The 16,162-nt window shown below is 38.2% G+C and overlaps 1 long non-coding RNA gene across 1 annotated transcript; it reads right to left on the bottom strand.

Annotated features, from left to right (window-relative positions):
- Positions 1-1,843: 1,843 nt before the first annotated feature.
- On the bottom strand, positions 1,844-11,790 carry LOC148001643 (uncharacterized). The gene is made up of 2 exons (XR_015635988.1): positions 11,704-11,790; positions 1,844-5,106 (listed from the first exon to the last, which is right to left on the bottom strand). It is a non-coding gene; the product is annotated as an uncharacterized LOC148001643 (long non-coding RNA).
- Between the last annotated feature and the right edge of the window lie 4,372 nt (positions 11,791-16,162).

Here is a 16,162-nt window from a genome sequence, read left to right as displayed (position 1 = left end):
TTGAAATAGCTAACTTCACTACGAGGGTACCATCTATTCAGCATGGACTGCACTGAGGTCTGAGGTTTGCTAGTCACTCTCAGAAGTTTAGACACAGAGAAGTTGAAGCAAGAGCCAAAGCACTTGAGACAAAGTGTTCCACTAAAATAAGAATTTTCCTCTTCTGGGTGAATGGACGGTACATTGCCTTCAAACAATATGAACAAAGTATCACACTAAAAACAAACCTCATACCTAAATATCTTAATTGCTCTTACAGTAATTTTTGACAAAATGTATACTGTTTAAAATTATACTTTCGGGGGGCTGGGGATTTAGCTCAGTGGTAGAACACTTGCCCAGCAAGCGCAAGGCCCTGGGTTCGGTCCCCAGCTCTGAAAAAAAGAAAAAAGAAAAAAAGGAAAAATAAATTATATTTCATTTCTGAAATATTCGTTCATATTGTTATTGAGCAAGATGCAGATGTAGATAAAGGTATGATAATGTATTGCCCAAGAAAAACGTATCAAAGGATTGCTGCAATTTTTATTTACTTAAAGGTAAAGTGACATCCAATAGGGAAGTTCTAAAGTGAGCAGGCTGAAGAAACCCCTGAATTCCTTTCTAAGTGAGCCACATATGAGTCCTCTGGTTCTGTTTAATGTTGTTTGCTTCCTGTATGACCTCATACAGCCTACTGCAGTTTGCCTTGGATCTCATCTGTCACCCATCTGGCATAGAATACATAATCTTTCTTCCTTCTGCCCCTGCCCTCTGCACTGCATTGCAAGCAACCATACTTCATTACTTCCTAAAATGTATCTTTGTAGGGAGCATTGCCTCACCCAATATATTACTGTCTCATTGAGTGATCTTCTCATAATTATCCTTTCTTGTCTCCAATTCTTCAAAGTTTCTTGTAGGCTGGTGCCTGAGGCAAGCCGTCAGCTACCCCTGCTCTGTTCACACCAATGACTTTCAGCAATATTTCCTATTACACGGAGAAAAATCCATGTATACCAAGCTGATTACCTGCTTTATTTAACAAATTGTATCACTGATTAATTGTAGATCCTTCTCTTTATGACCAGCCCCCAACACATTTATGCATAGCATCAGTTTGTTTAAAAGTCAGTCACATTAACATAAACATTAATATTCATTTAAAATGATAGTTTTATTTCACAGACAAAATCAAGCAACCCAAAGCCCCCCCCCTTACTAATACTCTAAGATGTTATGGATTCCAGCATCCTCCAGACATGTTCATACCATCTCAGTATGTTTTTAATTAAAGTATTTCAGTTGACAGATACTTTCCCCAAAGGATACCAATAGAAAGGCCATTGAAAATAAAAATAAAGTAAAATAAAATAAAATACCTTATCTTAGAATCTACATTTCCTTCTTTTACTTGTACTAATTCAGTTCATATCAATGTCTAAAAATTAGTGAGTGGGTCTAGGGAGATGGCTCAGGGAGGTAAATATGTTTGCTGAAAGCAAGAAGACCTGAACTAAATCCCCAGTGCTCACAGGCAAAGACAGGTAGATCCTAGGAGTGTGTGGCCAACCAACCTATGCAAAATGGTGTGCTTCAGGTTTGATGAGACAACCTTTTAAAAAAATAAGTCAAAAATGCATGAGAGATGACACTTGCCATCCTCTTCTGGCCTCTTCATATGTGTGTGTAAATGCCCCACCCCCAACTCAACAGGGGCATTACTGTCACATAGTCCTCTCTTTAGTCTTTCCACAAGCATCATTTCCAGACACCAATTTACACTGTAACTTGTGGTCCTCATATCTTCTTGAAATTACATTTCATAATGTTACATAGTGTTTCTGCTTTTTGTCAAAGGAAGAAATTTAGAGCAACAAATCAAATTAGTCAACGAAAAAAAAAGAGGATTCCCCAACATTGCTTCAAACACATTGACTGACCTGTACAATCTGATTCATTCTCCCTACATCTTCTATTTAACTAACAGAAGTCAGGATTAAATTCAGAGGTATTTTCACCTGGAGAAAGAGTTTTGAAAATATACTATGCCACTCTATTTTTACCTTTTATTTTCTGGTTAAAAACAAAGCCCACAAACAAAACCCCCATAATTTCAACAATAACATTTGAAAAATGTATCTGTTTTACTTTGTAAAGTAAGAAACTGCTTACTAAGTGGAAGATTGTTAAGCTAAAAACTTATTTGCTAATAGTTTCCCATTGTTAACTCTGAGTGGTATTGCATGAATTATGACAAAATGAACTTTGAGATAAATTATTAAATTTTAGAAAATAATCCCAATCTCAGAGTCCGTCTAAAGCACACTTTATCCTGCAGCATGCCAAATGAACAAAACTGTGAGATATCTTTTACATTATCCTAATTATCCCATGATATGATGGAAACATTTGGGGGCATTCCATTTTTATCTCTCTGACATTAGAAAATTTATATCAGAGAACTAAAAATGTCCCTTGGAGAGACAGGGTAACAACCAATAAACTCTCATTCCTGTTACGGGAAATGACTGGGGGCATATGGAAAAAAAGAACGGAAAGGACCTCAATTTTCCTCAGCCCTTCGACATAATTTTTACTTTACTGCAAGCGGCATTATTTTGAAAGCATACATTTTCTAAGCCTTTATAGTTACTAACGATACGTTATTGGAATGGACAGTAAAATTTTAAAATTAGGCATACATTCATTATAATAAATTCAGAATACTTTGGGAGAAATAATGGAATTAAGATACACACAACATACTGGAAATTAAAAACATCTGTCCCCTAAAATTCAGTACATTCACACTCTTGTAACAGCATATGTTTCCAAACATGGCTTTCCTCTTTAGTACAGTTGCATGAGTCCACTGAGTGGAGGGGACCAGAGAGGAAAAACACATGCATTCGAAGTTTCCTAGTGGATGAGGATGCAAAAGCCTGAGCTTTGCAGTTAGTCCAAGTGCGACAGAATGCTTCTATTTGGAGGGAAATATGACTAAATCCAGCACAATGGTGTTTCCAGGACTTTTTCATGCTTTTGTACATGTGATATAGAATATGTCCTCAGGCCCCGGTCTTTCAGTTTTATAGTTTTAAGGATACTGCAGAGAGCTATATAAAAAACAGCTGTTCTGGAAGAGATTTTCTTCAGAGATAAAGATAAACTTGGAGGAGGTAGTGGGGTTATTTTCCGGCTTACAATAGGCTTTGCGATGCCCCACATGGCAAAAACAGAGGAAGTTGCCACAAAACCTTAAAAAGACACACAGTGTTTTAGGAACGGGGAGATCAAAACAGGAACCCTCAACTTACATGTGAAGTAAGCACGGAAACTCCTACTGCTAATTTAATCAGAAGGCTACATCCACAGGTAAAGCATTGGCCACCCTTCTTCAGTAGGAAACTTCCTTTGCTCAAATACATTTCTTGGTGTAAAGACAGAAAGAAGAGATGGTGGGAAGGAAGACATTGGGGAAAAAAGAACAGAAAAAGAGAGGGGGAAATTAATCAGAAGTTTTCAAATCTGGCAAGGTGCCAGCCACTGGCAAGGTGCTGCCAACAGATGGGATAGTTCCCCTGGACCTGGCAAAGCTCAGAGCCTCAAAGGGAACCAGACTCTGAGGGTGTGCCTGTAATCCCAGCCTCAGGAAGGCAGGGAATGAAGGATCTTGTGTTGGACTGGAGGCTAACCTGAGCTACACAGTAAGAATCTGTCTCACAATAGCTCCCAGTTAAAAAGAAGCAAAGCATCAAGGGACATGAGGGTTGACTAAAGAGTTAAGCTGAACATGGGGCTTTCTTGGGACTTAGCGTTCCAGCTCAGTAGAGAGGATGCCAGTTCTGATACATTCAGATCCGCTTATGTGGTGGAATCTCCCTTTCCTCTGCTCTAGAGAGTTGAGGCCTAACTAAGCTGAGCTTGCATTTTTTTTCCTGCCTTGGCAGTCATAGAGTTGACTGGAATATATCTATAGATACATAGATATTGACATAGATAGAGATAAAGTTGATACTTATCCACCAATTCACTGCTTATTAAATATATCTTATTCAGTAGCAGCTCAGCTCTGAAACAACAGAGAGTATTATTTTCCTCTTTGAGACTCAACGTTATGCAATGGTTTGATTTAATTTGGGAAACTGTACATATGAGGGGTAGATCCGTAGCAAAACCTTTTCTAGGTTAGAAACCGTATCCAATGAAGACTTTCAGCTAAATATTGGTAGACATTTGGATCGTTTACCATATACATTCAATAGGAATAGAAACATATACATTCAATAGGAAAATGTGAGTACCTACAAATCAGTAATCATAAGCTAATGACAAAGTGTCAACTTTTAATGAAGGAGCTCTAGTTCAGTTTGCTTTTACCGTCAAAGTAGATTAGTAGATGGATTTTCAGTCTTAGCATGGTCTAGTTCAGTTCTCTTTTTGTTTGTTTGCTTGTTTGTTTTATGAAAGAAGAAATCGAGACATAGACAATGTAGGTACCTTGTATAAAATTCCACAAAACTGGAGCAGGAGTGAGGGCTGACTGCATAATCAAGAGCCAGTGCACTTGATGGTCTTAACTCCTGTGCCCTCTGGCATTTAGTGAAATTCATGGGTTAGGCCATGTGGTATTTTACTGGTTCCACTCCACATTCGAAATCTTCTTACGTGTTTATTTCTGTTAGTTCAGCTCAGAGGTAACAGGTAGAGTTCTGTTTCTTGTGACAGCATGCATTTCTTCCTCACCTCTAGTGGCATTTCTCTTTTGCTTCACAAATGCATTTCAAAAATCTGAGACGTCAGAGTTCCTTTAGATCAATGTCATCGCAGCACTGCCCCGTAGAAGGCTAGCATCTCTAGCCCCTGCCTCCCTCGCCTCTCCCAGTGAGCCATAGGCAAATACATTTGATCTCAAACTGTCACGAAATATCAGTGTCCACTTGGTATCTTTCACTCTGAAGAGCAGTTTGCTTAATGGATTATTTCTAGGACAGAGAATTATGTGCTCAGACTTAAAAGTAAAAGTGTTTTCTGGTTCTTAAATCCCCGAATATACTTCTCCCTCCCCAACTCCTCCTCCTCTTCTTTTCCTTTAACTGAAACCATTTCCTTTCTTTTCAATATCTGTAAGGCAAAAGGTTAAATCAAGAGTTGAATATAGAAGTAAATTTTACTTGCAGAAATACACATTGAACCTTAAAATACCTTTCAAAATTATACCTTTCATTATTCAACTAATGCCCTGAACTAATGGGAAAATAGTCCAGTTCTAGAGGATCATGTAGCGGTCTCTAAGACATATCTCCCGTATCAATTTGGACGTAGGTATTTTCTTCACCGTTACACTGGACTGAGTTTTATTTTGTGACTGGGTTCATGCCCAAGCCTTTAACCCAGCAGCATGCACATCAGTGGAGTCTCAAGACACAAAACCCCCTGTAAGGCTGTAAACAGAACAATAGGAATAAAAAAGTATGAGCATGTATAAAGCAAATTTTTGATGTCTCCATCTGGCCTGGCCCAAAGCTCATTACAGCGTCTGAATAGCTCAAGTCTGTGTCTTATCAGGAATGGAGACCCTGTGTGCCACCTGCAGCTGCATTTACAACAGGATCGGTGAACGCACAGGGCTGGATTTTTATGTCTGAGTTCCTGATAAGATGATAAATTAATTTCTAGGCCATAAGTAAATTTGCCTTGAAGTCGGGAAAGGCATTGTTAGTTTTTTTTTTTTCTGTACAACACTACATGAACTAAAATGAACAGGTCAGATAGAATGTGTAACTCTTTCATTTTAAATGAGTACTAGACCAAGTTAATTACTTTCCATTCCCAGGAAGCTGAGCGGTCAGTTTCCTGATTGCAAAAGGGATTCAGCTGCCTGTGTGTCTTGCTCATTGATTAGCTGAGGGCCTAGCTGGGCTAGTTACTACTGTCCTACTCTCTGGGAAGAGCTTGGAACACAGGGTAGGTGGAACCCCAGAGGCTGAGAAAGGCTGGGCATGGTGGCTTAGGGCCACTCCAAAGCCTCAGCTCTCCGGTGACAGCTTTCAGGCAGCACACTCGAGGACCGAGGACCCGGGCACACAATCTGCCCGAGGCTGAGCTTTGTCTTGGCTCTCCATTCTTCTCCAGGAGGACTGGCCCATAAATCAGAGGCCCAAGTCTGTCTAAGTCAGACTCTGGGAGGCCTAGGCAATTGTCTGCACTGGGCCTCTGCGCCAGGTGATTAGGGGCCTTGCAGGGAGGTAGTCAAAGCTGGAATTATATAACAGCCCTTAATTAGGCCAGCCAAAACTTGAAGTAGGGAAATAATGAATGGAATTAATTTATAACGTATAGCAGGCAGTCTGCCCAATCACTTTGGCCTAGGATCATAATTAAAAGCCTACATAGTCTCTACTAACTCCATGCGATTTCTTTTCCGTCTTTCTGTAACATTTATTGAACCTAAATGGAGAATGTGACTTTTTTTTTCTTTCACAAAATCTTCTAGGTGCATTGTGCTCACTGGTACACAAAAACTGAATGATACCCAGGTGTGACTTCTACTATAAAAACTTCCAGGAAAGTGGTTTCTGTTCTTGGAAGCCCTGAAGTACTATAGACGTTCTGGTCACCTTGAAGGAAGACACTGAGTTGAGAAGTTTCTCTTTCAAGACGCCATTTTCTTTATTGAAAACAGAAAAATGTAGCAAATGTAGATATTAATAAGAAATATTTTTGATAAATATATATGCTAAAGGATAAATTTTACATTCATCCCTTGCTTTCTTGCTTAGGGTACATATGAAAATATACCCAACAGATTTGGGTGATCAAGTTCTGCAAAACATTTGCTCCAAGGCGGCTCCTTTTGAAGAGGTGGGGTACAACCAGCCTTCTAGTGTATTGATGTGTTACAATATACCAGACAGCCAACAGGTTACAATATAATATCCATGCTGGGAAATCATTGCTATTCCAATGAATGTGCATTTAAAATAATTCAAAGTGAATAAAATTTCACAACCTGTGATAATAGAATGACCTTTCAGACTATGTGTGGATGGTACCATGCTCAGTTCACATTTTCTACGCTAAGATTATAAACTTTCTCATTATTCATCTGTGTATACTCTCTCAGTAGAACCCTGCACAGCTCCTTTTTATCCTAAATCCTGTGTGGAGGTCTTTGTGTTCACCGTGGCAGTGATTAATCACACAGCTAGGAAGACAATATGTTCTTTTCTCTCTCCACCACCATCACATTTACAAAACCTCTCGCACCGAATACCTGGAGAACCTCTCAGTAGCTTCTACCTCTCTGTTTGGTATCTTCTCAAACCAAAGTCCACGGTCGACATGAATTAGCTATACTTTTCGTTTTGTTTGTTTTTTATTGTGGTTTTTTCCCTCTTGCCTCTTTGTCGCCTCTGCTTCATTTGCAAGATGTCCTTGCCATTAACAAAGTGTGCCAGGCAGAGGGCACCCTTGGCCCCTTGGCACATGCCATGATTTGGTCTAGAATGCTGTACTACTAGCTAGACTGGCTTTTCGTAACTTCACTCATGCCTCTGATCTGGCATGACTCTCTGTGGCTCGGCTCGCTATTACATAAGAAACAGCAGCTCTGTTCTAACTCTGAATTGACTCTGCTCTTCTGTGCTCAATCCCATACATCAACAGGACATTATACTAGGTATTATATTTAATAATTATGATTAGTAATACAGTTATTGTCCATAAATTATTCAAACTTGCCCTAGAGACAATATATATATATTACATGTATATACATGTACATATAAGATGAGCTGTGCACACATATGTACACAGATATGTCGAGCTTTCCCCCTAGAATTTTGGAACACTACCAAGCACAAACTAGTAAGAAAGAGAGAAGTAAACCATACAGTCTTTCAAGCCACAGCAAGGACTAGATTTCAAATGACAGTGCAGAGAAGAGAGTGTGAAATGAGATAATGGTAGAGTTAATACCATGAGTTTTTCAGTATGAACTTGACACACAGAAGGAACTCACCCTGACACATTTATAGGAAGATAGGGTACACACTAAGATTTGGGTGCTACATAAGGCTGGGGTCATTAGTCTCTCCGTTGACTGTCTGTGTGTCCTGTTAGAAGGGAGCGCCTATCGGGGTGGCAGTCTTACTTTGTGTTTCACTACTGTCTTTCCAATCTGTGATAGAATTTCTGTTCAGGCATGGTAAGGTGCCTTAAATAATATAATCATTTTTAATTTAGCATGGAGAGACTAGACACCCAGTGGTTAAGTACCCAGCTCTAAATAACGAGGTCCTGACAGTGCACTTAAAATAGAACTCCTCAAGAAGTCTACCTCTGTCACTCATGATGAAACCAGTGCTCTCTGCTCTACTAGAAGCTCCAGGTCTCTCTGCGAGCGAGGATACACAGTATGCAGACTTAACAGAAGACAGGAGCTTCTCTGGATCATGTATTTTTATCCTCAGTATTAAATATAATTGCCCAGAAGGTAACGGGTTCCCAAGGTCAGGCTGAGAACTGTCTGAATAAAAGGCTGCTGTAATCACCACAGCAAAGACTTGTGGGAAAAAAATACCTCCTTCTCCTTCATGTAGGACTATGTAGCTTTGGATAAAATCTTTTTCTCCTAATTGTCATATAGTATGCTGCCATAGGTATTTCTGTAAATGCTGACTTCTTGAAGAAAAAGTTCTCAACGGTTGGTTTTATTTTTGAGCAATTTTGAGCAATTTCAGCATCTTTAATTTACTAAAGAGATCAACAGAAATGATCTCCAAATGAAGAGAAGATGCAGTGGAACAAGAGCGAGCTGTTGAGAGAAGCGTGGGATCCACATCTTATTAGGGAACCAGCACATATCCCTGCCTGACATCCATGTGTCTGGGCACAGAGAGAAGAGAGGCAGGAGGGTGATTGAACTGCTAAGCTTGAACTTAAAATACATTCAAAATGCTTTGATAGCTAGGAAGAGAGTTTGGGCCCTACTCAAGGGGCAGCAGAATAGACAGACAGTGTCAGCAGTCACCTGAGCCAAGCATTGTTCTCTAAAGCTACATGCTAGCTCATGGCAGGAATTAATCAGTTTCTCATTCTATCATTCTTTCTTCGACAGAGATTTTTACAAGGCAAGGTGGACAGTGGTGCTTTGAAAAGTTACTAGAATAAGTTTCAAAGATGTAAGGGCAGCATTGGGAAAGCTTCCTGCCTCTCTCCTACTTCCTGCTCTCTACTGAAACACTGTAGCTGTCGTTCATGCAGCTCATCTTAGAAAGAGAGATAAACACAGCAACTGACTTTCTGTTAGATTTTTAGAAAAGCCTTAGTAGGTGAGTTCATCAGTTACAGATGGGAACTGAAGGTTCCTCTAATTCACCTTTCCCATGGTCAAGACATTAAAGAACGATAAGGGGGCTTATGAGAACATCTTGTGAACATGGACTTGCTTGTTCCTTCCCTCTCCCTGCTCGCCCCTCCTCCTCCTCCTCCTGCTCATTCTTATTTATGCTTGGCAGCAGCCATCTGTGTGGACATCCCACAAAGCTTCCTTTAGAGCTCATCTTCGATGATCATCGTACAGCCTGGTACTCTTTGTTGATTCTCCCGCTGTTGACCCATCCATGCATGCCCTTCACTTTGAGGGGAGGAGAGTCATTCTATACAATTTACATGACCAGTAGCATGCTACTACATTTACAAGAGAACCTCTATACAAACTGTATAGTTTCCATTAATCACATGGATAGTGCCTTAAAACTTTACTAGAGATATGTTTCTGAACAAAAATGTTTTGTGTTTTTGTTGTTTTTGTTTTTTGCTTTTGCTTTTGCTTCAAAGTATCTAAATGTACCTAGATTTCTGGATTTTGGATACCTATAAAGTTGTGGCTACTTACAAATTTAACCTTTATAACAGTTTATACTAAAGTAATCAAGTTAGCAGCATATAAATATAAATAAAGAAATTAATTCAGCAATCCAAGCGTGGTAATACATAACTGAAACTCCAGTATTTGGGAGGTAAAGTTCAGGCAAGATGATCTTGACTTTGAGGGTAATCTCGGTTACATACTATCCTCCAACATTCCAGAAAAATGCCCAAAGCACACTGTTACCCCTCTAGGGACAAATGCTAGACATAACGATACTGCCAATGCAGTGAACTCTGAAATTCTTTGTGTATTATAGTGGTTATTTATTTAAAAGAAACAATGGAATCATTATACCAATGCTTCACTTACAAAGTTACATATGTAAATACAGGACAAATCGATTTCGTAGTGACATGAATGTAAATGCTTAATAATATTTTTATGCCTTAAGGAATGCGTTCCCTAGGAATGAGTTGGCATGTCAGTTACATGTTTGGCTTTCCTTCCCCACAAGTCCTTACGGTTCATGAAACATAACAGACACGGAATCCCCCATTATCTCCTCCTTTTCTCACTCCTTCCTTTCTTTAAGTCAACTGCTTGCATTCCCTTTAAAGCCCCATTTTACCCAACTATCTCATAATGTTACAGAATACATATCTTAAGTAACTTCAAATTGATTTTTTTAATTAAAAGATCATTTGGTTTTGAGTTGTGTTTTTATAAAGCAAATTTTTAAAAGTGAAAGGAAGCATATTAATATAATATAATATGTAATCAATTATATAATATGTAATCTATTATATAATGTTATATTATATTTATAATATAAAATAAAATACTTAATATAATATAAAAACATATGCTTCAAAAGCTTAAAACAAACGGAATTTAGAGGAGTATTTTCACTTGAACAAATGATCAAATAATTGGGCAGTGGCTGGCTTTTTCAAATTAAGGTCTGAGAAACCATTAGTTCTGGAAAAACAAATGAGCAAACTCAGAAATTTGGAGGAATTGACATTAAACGAAGATGAAAGCTGACTAAGTCTCCTCCTCAGATAGAGACTGTGGGAGTTTCAGGGAGTGCTGATCAGAGCCTAGGATTCCCCTGTGAAGGTCTCTGGTGGAGTCCTGTGGTTGTACATGTAACAAGAACACTTGTCATACAGGGCATAGCATAAGGGGCGAAGTAGCTATAACATCTATTTCCTTAATAAGCCTCTTGGAAAGTAGTGATCTAGAAGTTTTGTTATGTTCTTCATGAATATATTATGAATTATGCATCACATAAATTATTTGTTATTAATTGCATTATTTAATGCCTTCACTGCCTGTCCTGTCTTCTGTGTAGAAGATATGTCGATGGAATGACTAGGGTTGGAACTTTCTATGTCACACAAAGAAAAAGGCAAGTCATTACCATTGTACCTGTTCATTTGCATTTGTGAGTGAAAAATGGTAGTCTAGTGCTTTGACTTGGAACTGGATTAATCCAATGGGGAAGGAGCTGAATCTGGTTTTGGCTCTGTGTGTACAAGCATGAACAGCATTTCTATTCCGAGAAATTCAATAGCAGTTGAATGGAAAATGGTCTTGGTAATAATGACTGTACTTCTTTATGAACAGGTAACTAGATCCTCAAGTGTGGTGTTGTAGGGGAAATGTTTTCATTCTCCAAATGTGTTCGTGATCTGTCCACCCATACTTAAAGAAATGTCTTTCTACAGATCTTTTTAAAGGCGATGAGACTAAGGTTTAAATATTTTGCTCTTGAACCTGACAAATATAATACAGGAGGCTTACTCTCCTGATCGAAGAATTGTAGGAATGGTGGTGCATACCTACAATCCTAGAACTTGGGAAGTGGAAGCTGGAGAATCAGTGACATGGTGAGTTCTAGGACAGCCTGGAATACGGGGTCTCATGTCCTAAGACAAATAAACAAACAAAGAAACAAGAAATGGATTGTGCTGAAGAGGTAGGCATGGCGCTGTTCTGTAATACAAGCACTATGATACTGAGGCAAGAGGATTGAGAGTTCAAAGTTAACCTGAGCACCATAATAAAAACAACACAAACAAAACGAGACAAATGTAATATACAGCATGTTACACGTTTGACATAATCTGTTTAAGTGCCATTCTGTTTACATGACTTTGACCTATATTTTAAAATGTCAGAGTAAATTAACATCAGTAAAACCAGTGGTGGCTTACGTCATATGGATGATAGGGTAAGGGGAACATAAAAACCAACACTCCAAATGAATTATTAACTTTGAGATTCCCAAACAAGATTCCATCTGCACTGTGATCTACTGCAGTGTTTTTACAAGAACTCACTCAGAGTTGGCACTCTGTCTTTGCCCCTTAATAATGGATGACACTTATCTTTTTAAAATCGCACTTTTTTTTTGGCTAAGATGAGTAAGAAAGGTCAAATGAGGCTCCTTAATGGTTGGCCTGTATATACATCTATAGACTTACCTATCCAGTATTTACTAACTTATAAACTACAGTAAATATCTTAAAATATACGATACTTTTAATGATGGCTATTTCATACAAATGCAGCCCGTCATTTGAAGAAGAAACAAGAATTGCCTCTATAAAATGTACAAGATCGTGTTATTAGGGAGAATCCCGTTTTACAAGATTGAAGTTAAGAAGAGCAGAATGAATATTACATCAACACTCAAGTTTTAGTCATTAGAAAAATAGAAACATTCATGTCAGAAAATATTTTAAAATTTAAAAATGTAACAAACAATTATCAGGGTCCTGCTTTCTGTCGATCCAAGGAAAGAATTAATAAAACCCAAAAACTTAACACCCAAGATCACAAGTGCTCATACTGACAAACATCACAGGTGCTCATAAGGACAAAAGCACAGGTGCTTATAAGGACAAAATCACAAGATAAAAAGAGCTCATATTGTCAAGATCACAGATGCTGATACCCTCTTACTGACAAGACCACAGGTGCCCTATACTGACTTACGCAAGTTTACAAAAGAATCTTCATAGCCAAAAAGCATTGAAAATAAGATTCAACAACTATTTTATGGTTTGTTGTTCTTGTTGTTCTTGTTACTGTTTGTTCCTTAATATCATTAATCACGACAGGCCAAGAGTTAGTGTGTGTGTGTGTGTGTGTGTGTGTGTGTGTGTGTGTGTGTGTGTGTGTATATTCATATATATTTTAGTATTCATATATATTAGTATTCATATGTATATTAGTATTCATATATTTATATATGAATGAATGAAAGGATATTCTTCCTCCAAATGAAAATGAAAGAAATCTAAGGCCTTGTGATAATTGGGATGAGCCAATTAAAGGAAGGCTATCCTTCTTCCAAGTGAATTGATACGATGGCCTTGTGATAATTGGAACAAGCTAATCAAATGACTCTACACTTGTTCACAGGATGTAAGAAAGGAATCAGTTCCATAAATACAGAGAGTGCAGTGACAACTGATGTGGCGCTGCGCTTGGCATATGGTGTAATGGTCGTAACGGCCTAGAGCTGGATGGGAATTTGAGCTGTTCTTTAAATGAGTGCTTCGTAGCATTAAAATGCACTTTTTATATTAAGTGCAAATTCTACTAGTGTTGACCTCATATAATGAAAAGTGAATTTGGATAAAATAAATGACTTAGTAAGGCTTTGTGAAATGACTCAAGTAGCTACTAATATGTATTCGTGTGCACAAATATATTTCATTCTTTTAGATTTGTAAAGAAATCCTTGCTGAGTTTCATATTACACTGTTCTAAAGGTTTTACTCTTCCCATATGCACACCAATCCTCCAATCCTCCATGTAAAATAGCCTATTGCTTTAATTCCGATACTGAGGAAGCTGAGGCAGGCAGTTCTCTGTGAGTTCAGGTTTACATAATGAGTTCTAGGCCAGGAGAGTTTCATGCTAATACCATGACACAGAACAAAACAATGTAAGAGGTTTAATTAAACCAACAAGAGACAAGTACCATTTTAAAGACTAGAGGTTGTATTTATATATCAATGAATATATATGTATATATCATTCCTCTCTCTCTCTCTCTCTCTCTCTCTCTCTCTCTCTCTCTCTCTCTCTCTCTCTTTCATATGTATATATTCAAGGAATGGGCTTCCAGTATCTAGCCTGAATCCTAGGAGTGAGGGGAGGAGAGTCCTAGTCTAAAGCTGACTGTTCCCCACACACGTGCAGAACTTCCTCTCTATGATTTCACCTCCGGATATGGCTATTCCTTCTTTTCCATTGCTTCTAACAAAAGAAAATTGTATTTTAATTAAAACATTATATTATGTGGCTCTATTTGGCTAAAAAAAAGTCTGTCAGTAAAATACTTGTCATGATGTTTTTGCCAAAGATTAATTCAATGTGGGCCTATTTAACCCAATTCAATAAAAGAAAATATTGAATCACCTCCCTTCTCAGTAAATACACCTGTCATTCCTTACCTGGTTTCTTAGGGAGGTGAAGTAATGCTGTAAGATTTTAGACTTTTCCAGTTTGAGAACTCTTTTTTATTTCCATGGTTCTTATAGCTTAAAATGTAATTTTCTACACACACACACACACACACACACACACACACAGAGAGAGAGAGAGAGAGAGAGAGAGAGAGAGAGAGAGAGAGAGAGAGAGAGTATAAATATAAGTTGCTCAGAACTCAGAACATTCAGAAATTTAGGAATTCACTTACGTGTAGTAAATGACTTTTTCCAAAACTGAGACATTTTGGTAATAAATATTCTCTTCTCAGGTGAAGCTTACTTAAGAGAGCTTCAGAAAACAAAACAAAACAATAACAACGCCCCCCCCCCAAAAACACTCCCATGAAAGTATTAAAGTCACTTATTTTCCACCTTGGTTTTAAAATGAGCTAGCATATTGTGACCTTATTACTTTGTCTGTGACCTAAACCTCCTCTTGCAAATGCATGAAATCCATACTATGCTACACGAGGAAGAGTGAAGCCAAAGTTCTCCACCCAATTATGGGTGCCCTGTGGTCCTGGAAGTCAGCTCTATTCTTTGCTCACGGATGATACAGATGGATAGCTACATGTGTTACTATATAAACCATCAAATGGGGTGGATATATTGTGTTTTATAGAAAGCATAACATCTTTCCTGTGTATCTTTAGGAATACTGAGTGAGATGCTAATTTTTTCAGAAGGGTTTTAGTGTGAAGTCACTATAATAAACATTATTTTAAAAGCACATATTCCAATTAAAACTCGTTTCTTGTATGACATTTGAAACACGCCATCTGTACTGAATGCCATTCCAGAATTCAGAGTGTGGTGCCTTTTCTTTATATTTAATACCTATTCTAGTATAAGTATGCTCTATATCAAATATCTCACATTAGGAGAAAAGAAAATTCCTATAATTGAATATATACTTTTAATTTCCGTATATCATGTGTAAGCATATCATGTATGTGATACAGTAAATAGATGGCAATGTTAAAATAAAATTGTGAGAGGAATACATTACACAAAGGAAGGGACGTCTATAAATAAAAGCATGTCCTCTGTCCATTTTGAATCATTCAACTATAGACCAAGTTTAGAAGATAGTACTCTTACCTTTTCTATCAAAAGATTGAAAACAAGAGACAGCATATATGGATTCTTTAATGGCGACATCCTGACTGATTGCAATTTGGTATCCAAAATGACATGGTGTTTTGACTGTGTGGCTGCAGAGGAGGATAATCTAAATGCCATTAAAGAGACATAAGGCCTAGCAAGGAGGCAGGAATGCTGTGAAATCTTTAGGTCTGCACTCACAGTGCCGATCAAGTTGTTCCTCTGATCCCTCAGTGCTGAAGTCTGCTGTCCAGAAGGAAAACATCTTTTTTGTGCCTTCCGTCTTAAACTAAGACAGACTACATTTTCCATCAGAGTCACCTTGTTAACACCACATAAAAAGCAACACACGTTACATGGAGGAGGGTTTCGTATTCTCCCATCCTTATTTTGGGCTGGATTCTGATTGTGTAGTGCTGAAAAAAATGTGCCCAAAATATCCACATCTGGTAGGAAGAGCCTACACTCTAACTCCAGGACTTGATGCAGACCATTTACATCTTTCTGTGTTAGGAAGTAGGGACTTTGTAGTTCACTGCTCTTCTCTGTAATTTTTCTTCGGGATCAATGGCGATATATTTTGCTCACAAGGCTAAGCAGAGAGCACCGACACTGTTTGTGCCTCTAAGGAAGCTCAAGGGCTAAGAGGTTGAAGTAAACTATTCACCACACCATAACAAATGACAGGCAG

This window comes from Rattus norvegicus, chromosome 13, assembly GCF_021556685.1.
Source record: "Rattus norvegicus strain SHRSP/BbbUtx chromosome 13, alternate assembly SHRSP_T2T, whole genome shotgun sequence".
NCBI classification, from domain to species: Eukaryota; Metazoa; Chordata; class Mammalia; order Rodentia; family Muridae; genus Rattus; species Rattus norvegicus.
The sequence above is the reverse complement of the archived record's forward strand: the minus strand, read 5'-3'. Positions and strand labels throughout refer to the sequence as shown.